The sequence below is a fragment of the Aphelocoma coerulescens genome, chromosome 4 (genome assembly GCF_041296385.1).
Source record: "Aphelocoma coerulescens isolate FSJ_1873_10779 chromosome 4, UR_Acoe_1.0, whole genome shotgun sequence".
Classification (NCBI taxonomy): domain Eukaryota; kingdom Metazoa; phylum Chordata; class Aves; order Passeriformes; family Corvidae; genus Aphelocoma; species Aphelocoma coerulescens.
In genome coordinates this window covers 74,012,485-74,028,965 of record NC_091017.1, presented here as the reverse complement: position 1 = coordinate 74,028,965, position 16,481 = coordinate 74,012,485, and positions in this window count along the sequence as shown.

Sequence of the window (16,481 nt, the reverse complement as noted above, 5' to 3'; positions counted from 1 at the left end):
TATCAAATAATCTTCTCGTTTCATAACACCATACAATGCAGGCTAAAAGTGTATGTGATCTGCTTTGTGTACTGCTGAATGGATGATTAAACTGTCTAACCTGAGGGATAGTCATCCAGGGCCTGCCCCAAACACAGTGAAGTCAGGGGAAAGACTCCCACTGACTTCAGAGGGCTTTGGAGCAGACCCATAATCAGCCAGGCTCTCATATACTTCAGGTGGTGTCTACAAGACTGCCCGTGGACACGTAAAAGGAGCTAAAGATTGCACATTTGTGAAATAAAAGTTGTAGGCCTGATCCAGGCAATTGGCAGAAGCTGTCTCCCTGTCTGGCCTGGCTCCTCAGATCATTTCCCCTTTCCTGCAGTCCATTGTGTCTGGGATTTATTGACAAAGCAAAGGTCTCACTGTGTGACTGATCCACATTTGCAATAACAGTGACAAATCCAGTCAGGACTGATGCTTAACCTGCCCTCGGACCCTTCAAGGGGTGCTGATTTTATATCTAATTAAAGTAAATAGCTGAGCTGAGCTGGGCCATTTCCCTCCCAGGCTGGTTCAGAGGGTGGCAGAACCCACACTTCACCCCACCACCTGAGGGTCACCACAAAGAGTTATCCTGGAGGACACAGGGCTAGCGCCTCAACTCCAAAAGAGTGGAGGGAGTCAAAGTGAACACAGAGCAGAACCAAGCTTGGGCATCCTTCAGCAGGGTGAATGATGCTCAAATGGGGATAAATTACATTCCCTCTGTGTGGAAATGACATTTACACTCAAGTAAGTTCCTTCTAGTCTAGACAATGGACATCTAACGAAGCTGTCAGACAACAGGTTCAAAGCAGACCAGAGGAGGAGGTGCCTCACTGGTGATGGAGATACCCTGGGGATCTCCTTGTTTCGGGAGACTGGGTGTCACCCTTAAAAAAAAAGCTGGCTAAGTTAGAACAGACAAGTTGCTCTCTGCAGGTGCCTGAAGAGCTAATTTAGGCCAAACTTTTAGACTCCCCCAGGGCAGAAATTCATGGATATCTGCAGATATGGGACATCTGTCATTTGGGTTACAAATAGTATCATGACCATCAGAGATGGGGGTTTCAAAGCAGGACACACAGCCCTAATCCATAGGTGAGCATCCTTTGTCATGGGAGAAGAAAGCTCCTGCCAGGGAATTTCTTTGAGGTGGGATAGGGAATTTTGATGAGCTTTTTTACTCATTTTATTCCTGTTCATTCACTGCTGTAATCTGTGGAAGCACCTTCCAGCAACGCAACATGATCAGTGTATTCTCTCTTGCCTGCTGCAAGAGATGCTCATGAAGTGTAAAGCTTTTGGTTTTAGTGACCTGCTGAACCACTTAGATGCTCACAAGTTGATGGGATGGAGCAGCATTCATCCAAGGGTGCTGAGGGAGCTGGCAGAAGAGCTCACCGAGCCCCTCTCCATCATTTATCATCAGTCCTGGCTAACTGGGAAGATCCCAGCTGGAGGTGCCAGTGTGACACCAATCCACAAGAAGGGCTGGAAGGAGGATCCAGGGAAGTACAGGCCTGTCAGCCTGACCTCAGTGCCCAGCAAGGTTATGGAACAGATCATCTTGAGTGTGATCACACAGCAAATACAGGACAAGCAAGGGATCAGACCCAGCCAGCACAGGCTTAGGAAAGGCAGGTCCTGCCTGACCAACCTGATCTCTGTTAATGACCAGGAGATCTGCCTGGTGGATGAGGGGAAGGCTGTGGATGTGTCTACCTGGACTTGAGCAATGCCTTTGACACAGTCTCCACAGCACATTCCTGGAAAAGCTGGCAGCCCATGGCTTGGACAGGTACCCAGGGAGGTGGTGGTTCCTGGAGGTGTTTAAGGAAAGACCAGATGTGCCAGAGTGCTGTGGTCTGGTTTGCCATGGTGGTGTTCAGTCATAGGATGGACTCGATGATCTCAGAGGTCTTTTCCAACCTAATTGATTCTGTGATTGTTTCCAGGAAAATACTGTTTCTTATTTATCCAGCCTGCTCTCCTATTCTCCTAGAACAAGTTGTTTGTGAAGGGCAGCCTGGCTGCAGATGGCAGGAGGTGAGAGTTGTGGTGCACTGAGATTTGCAGCTCCATTGTCCCCAGCACCTGGAGCAGCAGTTTTGAAACTGAGCTCAGATCATTATTTGGTCTGTAACATCAAAACCATCAGATGTCTCAGTGGCAGAAGGCTGGACAACCTTTGCTGGGCAGCAGGAGAGCAACACTCCTGAGAGAGCTGTGGTGAGATGCCCTGGCCTTGCACTGCTGAAGCTTCATTAGGGCCCTTCCTTGGACCAGGGCTCATCTTCAAGTTCAGGGAAACAGATTTACATGCTGGTTAAGGCAACATGAGTTTGTGGCTTTCACAAGCAAAGTGAAAATAAGCCATGAGCTCTCAGCTCATGGGAAAGGTAAGGGGGAATTCGTCCCTGCTTGCATATAAACCCATGTGAGCTGATGGGGAGCAGCTGGGCTCTGTAGCTGAGGCAGTGTGTGACTAAATGTGGATATAGGTTGTCAAAAGATAATAAGAGCTGTCATACTTTGGTGGAGAAGAAAATCAGTGTCTTCCTCCTCTCCAACATTTGCCACTTATCCTTGGTAGCATGGCAGGGAAGCAGACCTGACAAGAAACCAAGGAGACCCTTCAAGGAATCAGGGAATGCATTTATTATAATGAAACAACGGATGGTATTTATTTTCACTGTCCCAGGCAGGGAATATGTGAGCAGTGGGAAAACTACAGCAATGAGCATGTCATGAATGTTAAGGTCATTTAGCATAACTCTGAATGCTGTTTCATTCCAGACAGCAGCTGCTTGTCACAGTGTGAAACCTCATTCCCTGCCCTGAAGAGGTGACAATCTGAAGAGACAAGTATGACTGAGGAAGTGTTACAGGCCCCGTTTTACTGCAAGGGGTCAAGGAACATCATGGGAAAGTGATTTGTTAAAGGTCACACAGTGCTATGGCAGAGATAGGTGTCAAATCCATGCTTTGCAGTGCCTCCATCACTAAACTGTCCCTGCTGAGTCAGCCTGAAACACTCTGGCATAGCTCCAAACTCATCCTTCCTTCGTGCTGTTACAGGAAAGCACAATGAATCCCAACATTTCTTGCCTAAATCTTATCTGTAGTGGCTTTACAGAGAGGCATGGGTGCTGCTGGGGGAGCATTGACTCTGCCTAGGAAATCCTGCAGCATTTAATCTTCCTCCCTCCAAACCCCACAAGTGACCTGCGTATCCACGGTCTGGTTCTGTCCCAAGGGATTTTCATAGTGTGTAAGGCCTGCTCTTAACCACAGGACAACTGGAAATGTGCTAAACCTGCCATAAATAACATCAGTAGCTCAGAGCTGCAGTGACCAGAAACTTGTGGTCCCTTTCCATGCATTACAAATCTGCCCAGGTTTTGCAGTGGGAATGTTTCAGTTGGCATGCCACAATATTAGAAGAAAGGGTTAAAATGCCTTATGAGCTGAATTCTGCTCTGGAGATCTGATAATCTAATTACAGCAGTTCAGGTCCCTTTTCTACCCCCAGTGCAAACATCTTTGCATCCAGGAGTGATACGAATCTGATTCCACCCAGTTGGAGCTCTCTCCAAGCAGCAGCCTTGCTTGCACTCGTGCAGCTCTGTGTAGCTGCTGCAATGCACTGAGAGCATCCATTCTTCCTGTTCCTGAGGGTGGAGGGATATTTTTCCCCCAGTTTTTGTTGGACACGTGAGCTCCTGGACTCTGGTGAAATGCTTTGGATGCAGGAATGCCGCATTCCTCCTTGCCACTAGCAATCTGTTTCCACTAGAAGTAAAAGGATGCCTAGAGTCTCTGTGAGGAGGGTGCTGGAAGCAGTTGGAGGGATGCCTTCGAACTGATCTCTTTTCCTGGCCAAGTCACCATGACTGGATCCTCAGCTGCCAGGAGGTGTTGGTTCAATAAGTCTAGGAAAATATTTCAATTTGCAGTAGAGGAACTGTCCCAGCTCACTTCATGTCAGACATGCAGGTGTGACTCATGCCCTGAGCTCCTCTGGCTGTGCACAGCCTATTTCTCCTGCTGCTGACAGGACCTGGCCACCTTGCCCACGTACAGACACCCACCTGCAGACACGTGTGATCCAGTGTCTTACCTGCAAGCTGCATCCTGCCCTCCCTGCCCACCTACATGCCTGGCTCTCAGATCCTCACCAAGACTCCCCAACTCTTTCTAACAGTGGGATTGGTTTCACCAGCTTCAGGTGTTTCCAGCACAGAATGTCAGATGTCTACATCTGAGCTAATCACCTTTTGCACTGATAGAGAAATTGGGGTGATGCACCTGCTTTTTTTTTTTTTTTATTTCTTTTTTTTTAGGTTTTTCTCAGGAATGGATTACTTGGTCCCTAGATCTCTACTGCCAATGGAGAGATTTGCTGTAGTTGGCCCAGTTCCCTCTCCATAGTGTAATAAGTATGATTAAAGTCACCAAGGACATGAAGGGCAGGGAAACTGTCGTACTTCACCAGGCCTGGCCTTCAGACCATGCTGCTGCAAGCTGGGAGATGTGGAGGGAAGGAGGGATTAAGCAGGATAAGACAAACTCATCAGGAGCCATTCATTCATCTCACTGCCTGTGGAAGAGGTCTTTTTTTTCTTTTGCTCCAATACCTACAGGAGCCACTGTGTTTCTCTAATTGTTGAAGGAATGAGGCCAAGTCCCTCTTCTGATGCAAATTCCCTTGGATGCATCCTGCCATTCACAGTATGGACAACTTCATTTTCTCTGAGAGCAGCCCAGGAGCCATGCTGGGCGCAGGGTGACTCACTGACACCGAGAAACGGAATTCAATGGCTCTGATTGTGAAATGCTGCTCAAGCAGTGAAGAGGAACAGCCCACATGGACCCTCCTAACCAGTGAGTTGCTCCAGTTGTCTTTGACTAAAACGATGCAGGCAAATCTGCCCAATGCAAGTTTTCCACCAGCATTACTGCTTGGAGTCCATCAGCATCAGTCCAAAGAAGTGAAGGCAAAATCTCCCTTCTTCCTTGCCAGGGGCCAGTGGGGGAACTCTGTGTTTTCCTCCGCTCTCCTCAAGGTTTTCAATCAAGGGGAGGAAGACCCTCCCAAACTATCCTTTCACTTTATGATCTTAAACCTGCTTGGGGTAGAAAAAACAGGACTGGGCACACCAAATCACACTTGGACTTGAATCCTTTCTGGGTTTTCAAAGCTTTTTCCAAATCTTAACTGCATTTCTAGTTATCCTGACACCTGTATTGAAATGTACTGTATGTGTTAATTTCAAATTCTTTTCTTTTTCCATAAGCTTTTTCAAGTTTTCCTGCACTCAGGAAATAAATCCAGTTGGGTCCAAAGGTGTTATTGGAGAGCCAAATTTAATTTTCAGCTCCAGATATCATTTTCATTATTTCTATATTTATTTTTCCTTTTCTTTTTTCTTTTCTTTTTCATTCTTTTGTTTTTATATTTTAATTATTTTCCTTTTTTTTTTTTTTTTTTACTTTTCGTTAGTTTTTCTTTTTTCTTCATCTTTTTCTTCTTTCTTGCTTGTATCCCTTCCCTTCCCTTCCCTTCCCTTCCCTTCCCTTCCCTTCCCTTCCCTTCCCTTCCCTTCCCTTCCCTTCCCTTCCCTTCCCTTCCCTTCCCTTCCCTTCCCTTCCCTTCCCTTCCCTTCCCTTCCCTTCCCTTCCCTTCCCTTCCCTTCCCTTCCCTTCCCTTCCCTTCCCTTCCCTTCCCTTCCCTTTTCTCTCTAATCCCTTACAGAAGTTACACCAGTACCTGGACTCTGCTCCTCTGCACGTTCCCCTTTCTTGTGCAGGCTGAAACTGCTGGAGGTAGAGGTGTGGCAGTGATGTTTGATCTTATTTCACATTAAAACTCTTCCACCGAGGGCTGATCCCCCCACGCACACTTTCACCTTGAAGAGCATCCTACTCTGTCAGTGCTCTGCAGGAACCAACAGGCAGGGTAAGGTAATACCTGTTGTGAGTAGGGCTGGCAGGATCAGTCCTTGAGCAGGCTGCCATCCCTACAGGGCATGAAATCTGTAGCCTCCTCCAAAAGAGAGGTGAACGTGATGGCACTGCCTTTAGACACTTCATGCCTCTAAGCATATTCGGGTTCCAGATGAGGATGAAGCCTCACCAGAGCCAGGATTTTGCCTGTGTAAAAAATACACAGGATACTCCCTCTAAGGAGTATCTTGGAACTGCCTGTGTTGTCTCTATTCCTATGAGGGCAGAATTAGGCACTAAAGAGCACCTTAATCTGCAGCCTTTTGTCTTCCCAAATGCAAATGAATGGGAGTTATGCAGTGACTGATTAAATAAAGCAGAGAGGCACTTGGTGTGTGTTAGGGACTGATGAAGATGACTCAGGTGAGAGGAGCATGCACTCCCTGGGCTGGCAGGCAGGCTGCAGGATTGTCACTGAGGCACTCACGGGGATCTAAGCAAGTCCTTCCTCTGTGTGACTGTAGAGCTTTTGTGTTACAAACACTGAATAGTTTCCTCACAAAACGTTTTGAATGTCACTACATGGAAACAGCACTTCAGACTGATTTTCTGCTGCCCATCTCTGTGCCTGGTCATTTTATTAGCTCAGTTCTCATCTCCAGGAGCTCACGGGGACACTCCAGCCCAGCCAGGCAAGCTGCCCTGTTGCAGACATCTCCAGGGAAAGCACAAATCTCTTGCAATCAGGTCTCCCAACAGCACTTCTGGGCACTTGCCCTACGATGGAGGAGACAGCAGCTCAAAGGAGGAAAGGCTGGGAGCAGCAAACCTTGGAATGCTCTTGACGTGGCATGTCCATGCTGGGGACAGGTCGTGGAATCACAGAATGGTTTGAGTTGGAAGGAAACTTTAAGATCATCCAGTTCCAGCCCCTGCCACACACAGGGACAATTTCCACTAGACCAGGTTGATCAGAGCCCCATCCAACCTGGCCTGGAACACTTCCAGGGATGGGGCAGCCACAGCTTCTCTGGGTAACCCGTTCCCAGTGTGTCTCACCACACTCACAGTAAAGAATTTCAGATTTTGTGTGGAAGAGAAGCAAAAGCCCCTGCCTGTGCAGGGTGACTTTATGGGCAGTATCCATAGCAGGGAAGGCAGGAAAGGTCATGTCTGTTCCCAAGGCATGAAGAGGTCACCCAGCTCCATCTGACCACGTGTGGCAGCTGGAGCAACCAGCCCTAGGTCTGGTCCCTGTAGTGCCTTCTGGCTTTCCTTTGAATAGGTTCCCAGTGGAGGCCTCCTCTGTGGTGTCTCATGGGCTGTTCATTGGCCAGTGGAGGAACCAAATCTTGGCTCCTGTGATGACAGGTATCACCACCACCAGTGGTGAACACCCAGAGATCAGTGCTTCTTCAGGCCCTCCTTCAGCAGCAGGTTGGACTGGGGTACTTGGACATGGAAAAGACATAGACAGCTGTGAAAAAAAATCATCGAAAACCATTAAAAAAGACCAGGGAGTGAGACACATAGAGAGTGATTCAGTGTGAATAGCATGGCAGACGAGCCAGAAACATGACCAATACCTAGAGGTGTGAAGGGTCAAAGGACAGGGATGAAATACAGATTGTCTTAGTAGCTATTAAACTAAATACAATCAACAGAAGTAGAATGGTTGCTCCCCAGCTCCTCCATCTCCACTATTTGTGATAATTTTGAAGACAATATTTTCTAGAGACACAGAATGGCCTTCTGGGAGAACACTGAGGGTTTCTGAGGGAGAGTGGCTTCTGTACCTTCTCCCACCTCTCCTAATCATTTGGTATCTGACATCACCCCAACAACAAACAGCCTGCCGTGTGTCTCCAGCAGCTTTCTGAGGGTCTGTGGCTGTATCACTCTCCTCTGCTGCACCCACACTGAGCATAGGAGTCCTTACCCCAGCAAACTGGGATGTCTGATAAAGCCCAGTAATGTGCTTCATGATTATTGATCCATTTGTCTCACCAAGTGCTTTTCTGGTTTTATCAGGGCTCTTCAGACTATGGGGAAGGACAATATTTCCCCTCTACATTAAAGGGGTGAGTGCTTGTGGAAGCACAAAGGACCTGCATTGAAATTACTGGCAGGGACCATGTAGGGTTGTGTGTTCATCAACTGGAGTCGCTCCAGCACCTCAATCTCCTTCCTGAATTGAGGGGCCCAGAGCTGGACACTCAGAGTTTGGCTTCACCAGTGCCCAGCACAGAGGGACAATCCCTGCCCCGGTCCTGCAGCCACACTATTGCTGATACAGACATGGGGCTGTTGGCCTTCTTGGGACAGGTTGGCTACTGTTGACCAGCACCCCCAGGTCCTTTTCTGCTGGGCCCTTGTCCAGCCATTCAGCCCATGGCCTGGAGTTCTGCAGGGGGTTGTTGTGGCCAAAGTGCCAAACCTGGCACTTGGCCTTGATGAACTTCAGACCACTGGCCTTGGTCCATCCATCCAGCCTGTCCAGATCCCCTGCAGAGTCTTCCTGCTCTCCAGCAGATCGACACTCCCATCCAACTTGGTGTCATCTCCAAACAGACTGAGGATGCCTTCATCCCCTCATACAGATCATCAATAAAGAGATTAAACAGAACTGGCCCCAAAACTGTTCTCCTGGGGAACCCCATCCAAGCCATAGACAACCAATTTCTCCAGGAGAACACTTGGGGAAATGGTGTCAAAGGCTTTCCTAAAGTCCAGGTAGGCAACATTCATAGCCTTTTCCTCACCCACTGAACGTGTCACCTTGTCAGAGAAGGACATCAGGTTATTCAAGCAGGACCTGCCTTTCAAAAGATACTAGAGGAGTCACTGCTACCTCTAGACCCTATCTCAATTTAACTGAAATGCATCTTGGACATTTCTTTTTGGTGGGTTACCTCAAGGGTGACTCTGTCCTATTCATATCAGGCATAGCCCTAACTGGAATATCCCAGTTAGCTGTGGCTCTGAGGTCATGGCAAGGTGGCAGTGTGGTGCCATCAGCATCCCAAATGTCCTGTGGCTGGATAACATCTGGCCACTGTCAATTCCCACAAGAACATGTGACATAACCTGGACATAACCTGAACGTGCACCATGATGGTTGGGTACCCACATCTTCCCCTGCTCCCATGTCCTGCCACCATAAACACAGATAATCCCCAGCTCATGCTCAATCAGTCCTTCTGAAACCACTTCATGGGCTTGAATTTAAGCTCTGCTTTATGACCGAGGGAGCACAATCCTTGCAAAGCCCCAGTAATCATAATACGTGGAGGCAGAATTGATACATGTGGGCTTTTTCTATCACTCAATTAAATGGTTAGTTTATGCAACATGCCGTCTTTTTGAATCAAAGCTGGGTCACTGTTAGGCTGAGGTAACATTAATTATTTTTCCGCTTGTCGGATCCCATGAAAAGGATGTGAAAATGGCCTGTTTATGAAAGAGTGCGGGCAAAGGCTGTGAGCTGATTATGTCAAACATATTCAAAGCTTCCTCTGCAAAAGGGATTGTGATCAACAAAGCATAGCCCACACCTGCACCCATTTCACAATGAAAGTTGTTAGGACCATGAAGCTATTGGGGAAAAAGAGAGGTTGCATTAACCCTTTTTGGGAACGGGATGCTCCACTGTAGGATTTACACACACAAAGTTGCTTTTCTTATTCCCTCAAGTGGATCCCAAGAACATTACCCCAGGAGTAAAACCAATCTTTCCCACCTAACTTTTTCCATGCATTGGCTTTTCTAAGGTGGATGGAACCATCAGTTTGATGCATTTCTTCCTGCTCTTTCCTGAGTCCCAAGGGAAGTTTCAGAGAAGAGCTGTCTGTGCTGGAAGAGCAGGAAAGCAGTGCAAGCTCAGCCTCCACTCCCAAAAGTTTTGTTCAGGGCAATCCTGGCACCCTCAGGGCAAGTGCCTATCACAGGGATCACATTGCTGGAGTCAGGCCACCTCCTTAATAAAAAATGTATCTGCCTGGAAGGCAGGAAGAGAGAGAGGTGTGCTCTCAGGGAAAGCTGAACTGCATCCCAACTGCAGGGTACTTGCCCCGTTTTCTTGCGGCCCTGTTGGTTACTCTACTGCTGGATAAGATCGTCTGAATTCAGCACTGAGCCTGGCTGGAGCAGGAGGCTGGACCAGAGTTGCCCTGTGTTCCCCACCAGCCCAGGTGATGCTGTGATAGGCAGTGCTGTGTCCTCATGAATTCTTGTGAGATACATGAGACTCGGGCAACCTTGGATCTGCTGCTCTGCAAGGGAAGATGGGACAGAGCAGTGTGCCAGCATATTTCTCTACAGTCTTAGTACCTGCTCTCCTTTCTGTGATTTGGGTGGCAGGGCTAAGGAAAATAGATTTGCAGTGAGTGTGACCCCCTGACAGCCTGTAGTGAACCCTGACCAGGTCACAGGGCAAGCTCAAAAGGCAAAGTGGGAGCATTCACCCGGCATTTTCCTGCAGCACCCTGGGAACTGTGCAGGAAAGAGTACAATGTTCAACTTCTGCACACAGAGCCCTGATATCTGGCCAGAAATCCTTCTCTTTGGAGCTCCTGGAAGATCACAATCCCACCTGTGTGGGAATTTTCAGCTCATCCTGTTGGCTGGTACTGATGAGCCCTCCACGAGCAGGTAAGCTTTATGACAAATTCCCTTGAAGCCATCTGAAGTCAACAATGGCACACAAGATCTATCCCAGGATAAAGATGGTACTAAAACTTCAAGTTTCTGTTCATGCCTCCTGTGGTTCAGCAGATTTTCCTGGCTCTGTCCTCTAAATCCTTTCTGGCTCCTGTGCCAGCTCAGGATTGTCTTATGGCAAGACCTGGGACAATCCTTTAATTCAGCAAAACTTCTACTGATTAATGTAAGAATTATGCCTTAATAAGGATGCCATAGACTAATTGAATTTGTTCTAATTAATGCTCCTAAGGGGAGATCTAGAAATGCCCTGCTAAGCATCACATAATATAAAACCAGATTAAGGCAAATCTCTACCTGACTCTTATCAAGTTTGAAGTTTTCCCTGATTCATTGCATATCATGATGGCAAAGAAAATGTTCCTCTTGTAAGTATTAAGACACTTCCAGAATTATTTTCCCACGTGTGCTCATTTAAAATAATGTTGATATAACTATACCCTGAGTACAGAGCAAAAGCAATTACACAATAAACCTCTAAAACTCTCACGTTTTAATATCTTCAGGCTGGGTTTTGGAGTCTTTAAAGATGAAATGCTATAAAAAGCATTGGCTAAATGCTCTTTGGTTGGGCTCTAGTCTTATCTCTGGGCCATGGTAAGTGGAAAAGAGTAAGAAAGCAAGGCATGTTGCAAAGAGGTGTCAGGGATTCAGGTAAGAAGGTGAGGAGGTAATTTTTCATTATCAAGTGTTCTCAGAGATACTTTAACCTTGTTTGGAAACAAACAATCAAACAAAACCTCCAAATACGTAATCTTGCAATCCTCATAATTAGCATGGAGCAAGGAAAAGTGAGTTTGGTAAACATAAACTCAGCTAAGAAACTATTCTTGATTAATATGAACAGCAGTTGTTGGAATAATTGTTTTATTTAAAAATCATTCTTTTTTTCTTTTGACAATTTAAATCCCTTCCCTCAGGAGTTTAAAATAGCTTCAAATATTTAAAAGGAGCAGAGGGTGAGAGCACTTTAGTTTAACAAATGCTACAAGCTCTTTTGAGAGCATAATGAAAGATGTTATAAATGATGGAGAATAGTCACTATTTGATTACAATTATGTAGATATGCACTAAATCTCTCAATAGTATTTGTGAAGGTCATTACACAAATCAGACTATGGCTTTCTGCACAATAGTTGGTTTAATCATGAATACACCTCTTTAGAAACCAGAATTTCCCACTTGCAGGATATTGTCTCATTTCAATTACTTATTCCTAAATCTTGAATGAAAAGCCAAAATACCACCATTTTCCTGGAAATTACAACCTGCAAAGTGTTCATAAATTGAAAGTGCCAGCATGCGGGCATATTTTTAATATATTTCTTCAAAATCTCAGTGTTTTAATGCACTAAATGGTACTTCAAGCCAAAATGTTTGATGGTGGTATTTTTTCACCTTAGGGAAAAAATTAAAAATGCTTTTCAAACTAATAACTACTCATGACAATTTTGTGGTGAGAAAACAGCGAGATAAGACCAAACCAACTTTTCAAGAGACTTAAATATTTGTGGAAAAATGTAAACATGAACCCTGTCTGAAGAAAAGTTTCTGTTTCCAGGATCTGGCATTTAAAAGCAATCCCCTCCTCTGGCTGAGAGCAGTTGCTAATGCCAGTGGCCCTTGGCAGCCTCTGCAGCTTCTGTCCCTGCACTCTCTCCTGCAGGTGGGACTTTGCCAGCTCCAGGCACTGTGAAATTGTGCTGGTGCTGTGTGGGCTGGCGTGGACACCAGTGCAACATTGCCAGCAAGGCTTCTTGAGCCATCCCTGCTACACCTGGAGACTCGTTTTTTACCGAAAATTATTTCTGCTCCTGGAGTACCTACCACGGTGCATCCTGCTCAGGGGCCAAATAGGTGAGGCTCATCTGGTCACAGGCAGGTGTCTGCCCAGCCCCTTGATCCATCTGAGCCAGCCCCGGGCTCCTCTTCTCATCAGGGGAGAGAAACTGGATTTCTCAGAGCCTCTTTAATTCAACATCTGCATCTGACTGATGAAATAAGCCCTACTTGGCAGCTCAGGAGCAGACATCTTCCATACAGACATCTGCAATTAGGCGAGGTGAGTCCTGACTATCTATCCACAACTGATTTGGCTATTCCTCTTCCTTTCCTTTGGAAAACCTCTGGAACACCTGACAACCAGTCCAGGAGCAGGAGAGCTCCTCAGGCACTGCCCATAATATTTACACATTTTCACATCTAGGACATCAGCACCATGAGCTGCCTTTCCTCATCCTTTTTCCCTTTCAGCGTGGAACTGAAGTGAGGACTCAGACCCTGTAATAGCACAGGCGTAGGAAGTACAGTGTGTATATAAGTCCAGTTAAATTCTATAGGGCCACCTAACAAATATTTTCATGGCTTTGATGTATGTACCCTGAATTATTCATCCCCTCTTTCACATCACACCGTTGTGGAACAGCAGGGACCCCTCACAGCCTGGCCCAGAAGGTCCAGTATCACTCCAGAGGTGATGTCCACAAACCCTGTCCTTAGTCTGGGAATGGGAAACTCTGACATTCTGACACAACTGCAAAGCAGGAATGAAGTGTTCTGATCATCTTAGATTGTTTGGCAGCCAAAATAACACCAACATGTCAGAGGGAAGGAGGGAACGGACAATTATTTGTAACCTCTCTCCTCCTCACTGGTGGTGGTTTTTCATGACATGTGGTTTGTTTTGTTTGGAGCTGAGTTCCAAACAGGTAGTGAATGGAATCAAAAGCTGCTTTCTTGTCTTTGGATTTTAACCTGGAGGTGTAACTTCTCTGCCTCTTTGTATTTCTCCTTTTTCCACATCTTCTTCCAGCATCTCCAGTGGCAGATGCAGTTTCTTCTCAAAGGAAATGCCAGCAGGACATTTAATGACTTTCCCTCTCCTCCAAGGGCTTGACTCATAATTATACATGGAAAGATACACAAGAGATTATAAGAGGAGTAGCAGGCAGCCAAAACCAAACTGATTTATGTACAGTTTGTGACATATGGCAACATGAGACAAGATCTCTGGCTTATGGGTGTTCTGGCAAGACATGAGGTGCATCCTGTGGCAACGCCTTGTGCTTGCACGGCTCCCATTTCTGCTGCTCTGTCCTGGCTTTTCTTTCACCTCATCTTCAGGCCTTCAGTGACAGGAACCCAAACTTCCTTGGCCAGTTCTGACCTAGGTATTGCTTAGACACAGGCACAGGTGAGAGCCACACAGCTTCAAGGGATAAAGCATCTCAGGGAACATTTTTATCCCATTTTAACAGACTGTAAATGAAGGCAGTGATATCCCGTTTATCTACTTCAAAACAGAGTGTGAGGGCAAGTTAGTGGTTTAAAGCACCAGGTAGCTGGTGGTTATTTTTCCTATTGTCATGAAAAGTCAGAACATAAGAGCCAGTCTGGCTTAGATCACCCCTCTGCCTGGCCCAGTCATCTGTCTCCAACAGGACCAAGAGCAGGAGTTTGGGAGAGGGTTATCAGGGTAAATCAAGACCCTTTCTTTACCTTTACATAGACTTCACTTGTTTCCCACTAATCTGAAATAATACCAAAGGATTGACTATTGCCTTAATTGCCTTTCCTTTCTTTATCCCTGTTTCCCTGGAAATGAGTCACTATGTGAGACAGGGGAGGCAGGAGGTGTCTGCTGTCAATGGGAAGAGCAGCTCTCAGTCAAAGGCAGCAGGGCAAACCTGCTTCCTACAGCCAGGAAGGGAGTGGAAATTTCCATGGGGCTGGTGCTTGTGGGTCCCACCAGTCTTGCCTGCAAACCCTCTACCTTTGATTCCTCACAATGGACTTTTGAATGCATCGTTCTGCCTTTGATGACTCCTGCCAGATTATTTTTCTTATCTGACTTAGGAAAGATCTGACAGGATCAGTTAGCTAGCTCCAGGGTAGGTTCTTTGAAAAGCAATGATTTAACAGGGCTTTCTTTTACCTCCTCTTGGGGTTCTCCAAACTTTCTGGTTTATCCAGCTCTCTGACACACAGCACTGCCCTCAGCAATGCCTGGACAGGCTTGGTCGAGGTGCTGGCACAGCCTGACCCGAGGCTGTAATTCCTCCCTCAGCAGGGCCATGAGGATGTGGGGAGCGTCTCCAAATAGAGCACCAGGAAAAGGGGAAGGCTCTTTGGGCAGCATGGAGAACCAAGGTGCTTGGAGTTAGCAAGGGGGTGAGCACTGAGTTTATCTGCACTAAAAGAGGCTGCCAGAAAGTTCTGGCTGTGCATTCATCTCCCCTTTTGGCCTCTGCACAGCTCTGTGCAAGGGTGGAGGGAGAAATGATCCCCACTCAGCTGGAGCTGGATGCCAATAAACACTCAAAGGCTCAGCTGGCTTCAGTTGGTCCTGGAGTTGCAGGGTTTGCTGGGATGGAGGGGGGATCAGCAGCCCTCCCAGACAGCTGGGACCCTGGCAGGAGAATCAGAGGGACACAAGGTCTCAGCAAACGTTGGGCAGCTGGGTCTCCTCCATGGGAAGGGTGGCCTCATGGAGCCCTCCATGGTGAGAGGTGTAGCTGGAGGAGCTGTGGTGTGGGACCGGTGGTTTGTGGCACTGTCAGACACAGAGTGGCTCACAGAGGGGTCGCATGCTTGAGCAGACCCGAGCAATTCACAGTCAGAGCTATCAAAGCAATGACCCAGCTCCTTTAACACGCTGTCTGAAATCGTGTTCAGAAACTATAACAGAAAATTTTAATGCTCCATTGTACCGTTACAGACAGGCCAACAATGATGTTTTTACATCTACACGTCACCTTCCACACCAGAGAATCCCATTGGGAAGGTCTGGAGTGAGTTCAGGGGGCTCTGAGGGCTAATGGCATTATGTAAAATGTCCATACAGGCACACAGCAGTTCAGTGAAGTATAATCCTGGTCTCCTCCAAAGCTGGAAAATTTTTAATGGAGGACGATATAATTTCACACACCGTGGACACACAGATGATTTTGGATTTACCAAATTTGCTGCCTGTGCCTAAGCTAATGCTCTCACTGTAGCCCTGTTGAGTAAAGGGCAGGCCGAGACATCCCATCACCATCCAAACCAGTGGAAGGCGATGGACAAGACCATTGTTCATCTGCAGGAAGGTGGAGAGATGCTCCAGTGTTAGGATGACTGGAAAGCTCTTTATGGCAAAAAGGAAGCCCAGGCAGGAAAGAGAAAAAGAAGCTGTGGGGAGAGGGAGGGGGCTGTGGGAACAGCACAGGGCTTGCAGCAATGGGGCTGCCTGTCTGCTGGGGCGTTTGCCATTTGTCCAGATTGGAGCTGGTGATACAACGAAGCTCTTTCTCTCTTCATTTTTTGTTATTCAGACAGATAGAGCGTTTCTTTGGTTGCCACATAGAATTAATTTCAGATCTGATGCCAGAGGATATTCGATATGAGATCTAAACAGTGCTGTGTGTAAATTCATAATGCTGTCTGTGCCGGAACATGTTGCAAGACTTTGAATCTTACTCTGTGTTAGTGCCATCAGATACACCTTAATGCAATCAAATGTAACACGCCCAGCCAAAGAAAAGATGCGACACCCTTGCTGTAAAGCTAACAGAAAACTCGCCAAAAGGGAACAAAATCCCATTTGGCAAAGCCTCAATCAGCTCGGGAAATTCAGCATTGAGAGTGTGTAAGTGCTCACAGTGCCCAGTGCAGCGGGAATGGAGGGAATTCTCAGAGCAGAGAGGGAAAGGAGGTGTTGGCAGCAAAGCACTTTAGATAACATTGCTCCTGATCTTGCCTGAGATTCACCCTCTGCTCCGAGGCTGGGAACAGCTCTCCTGGATTCACCT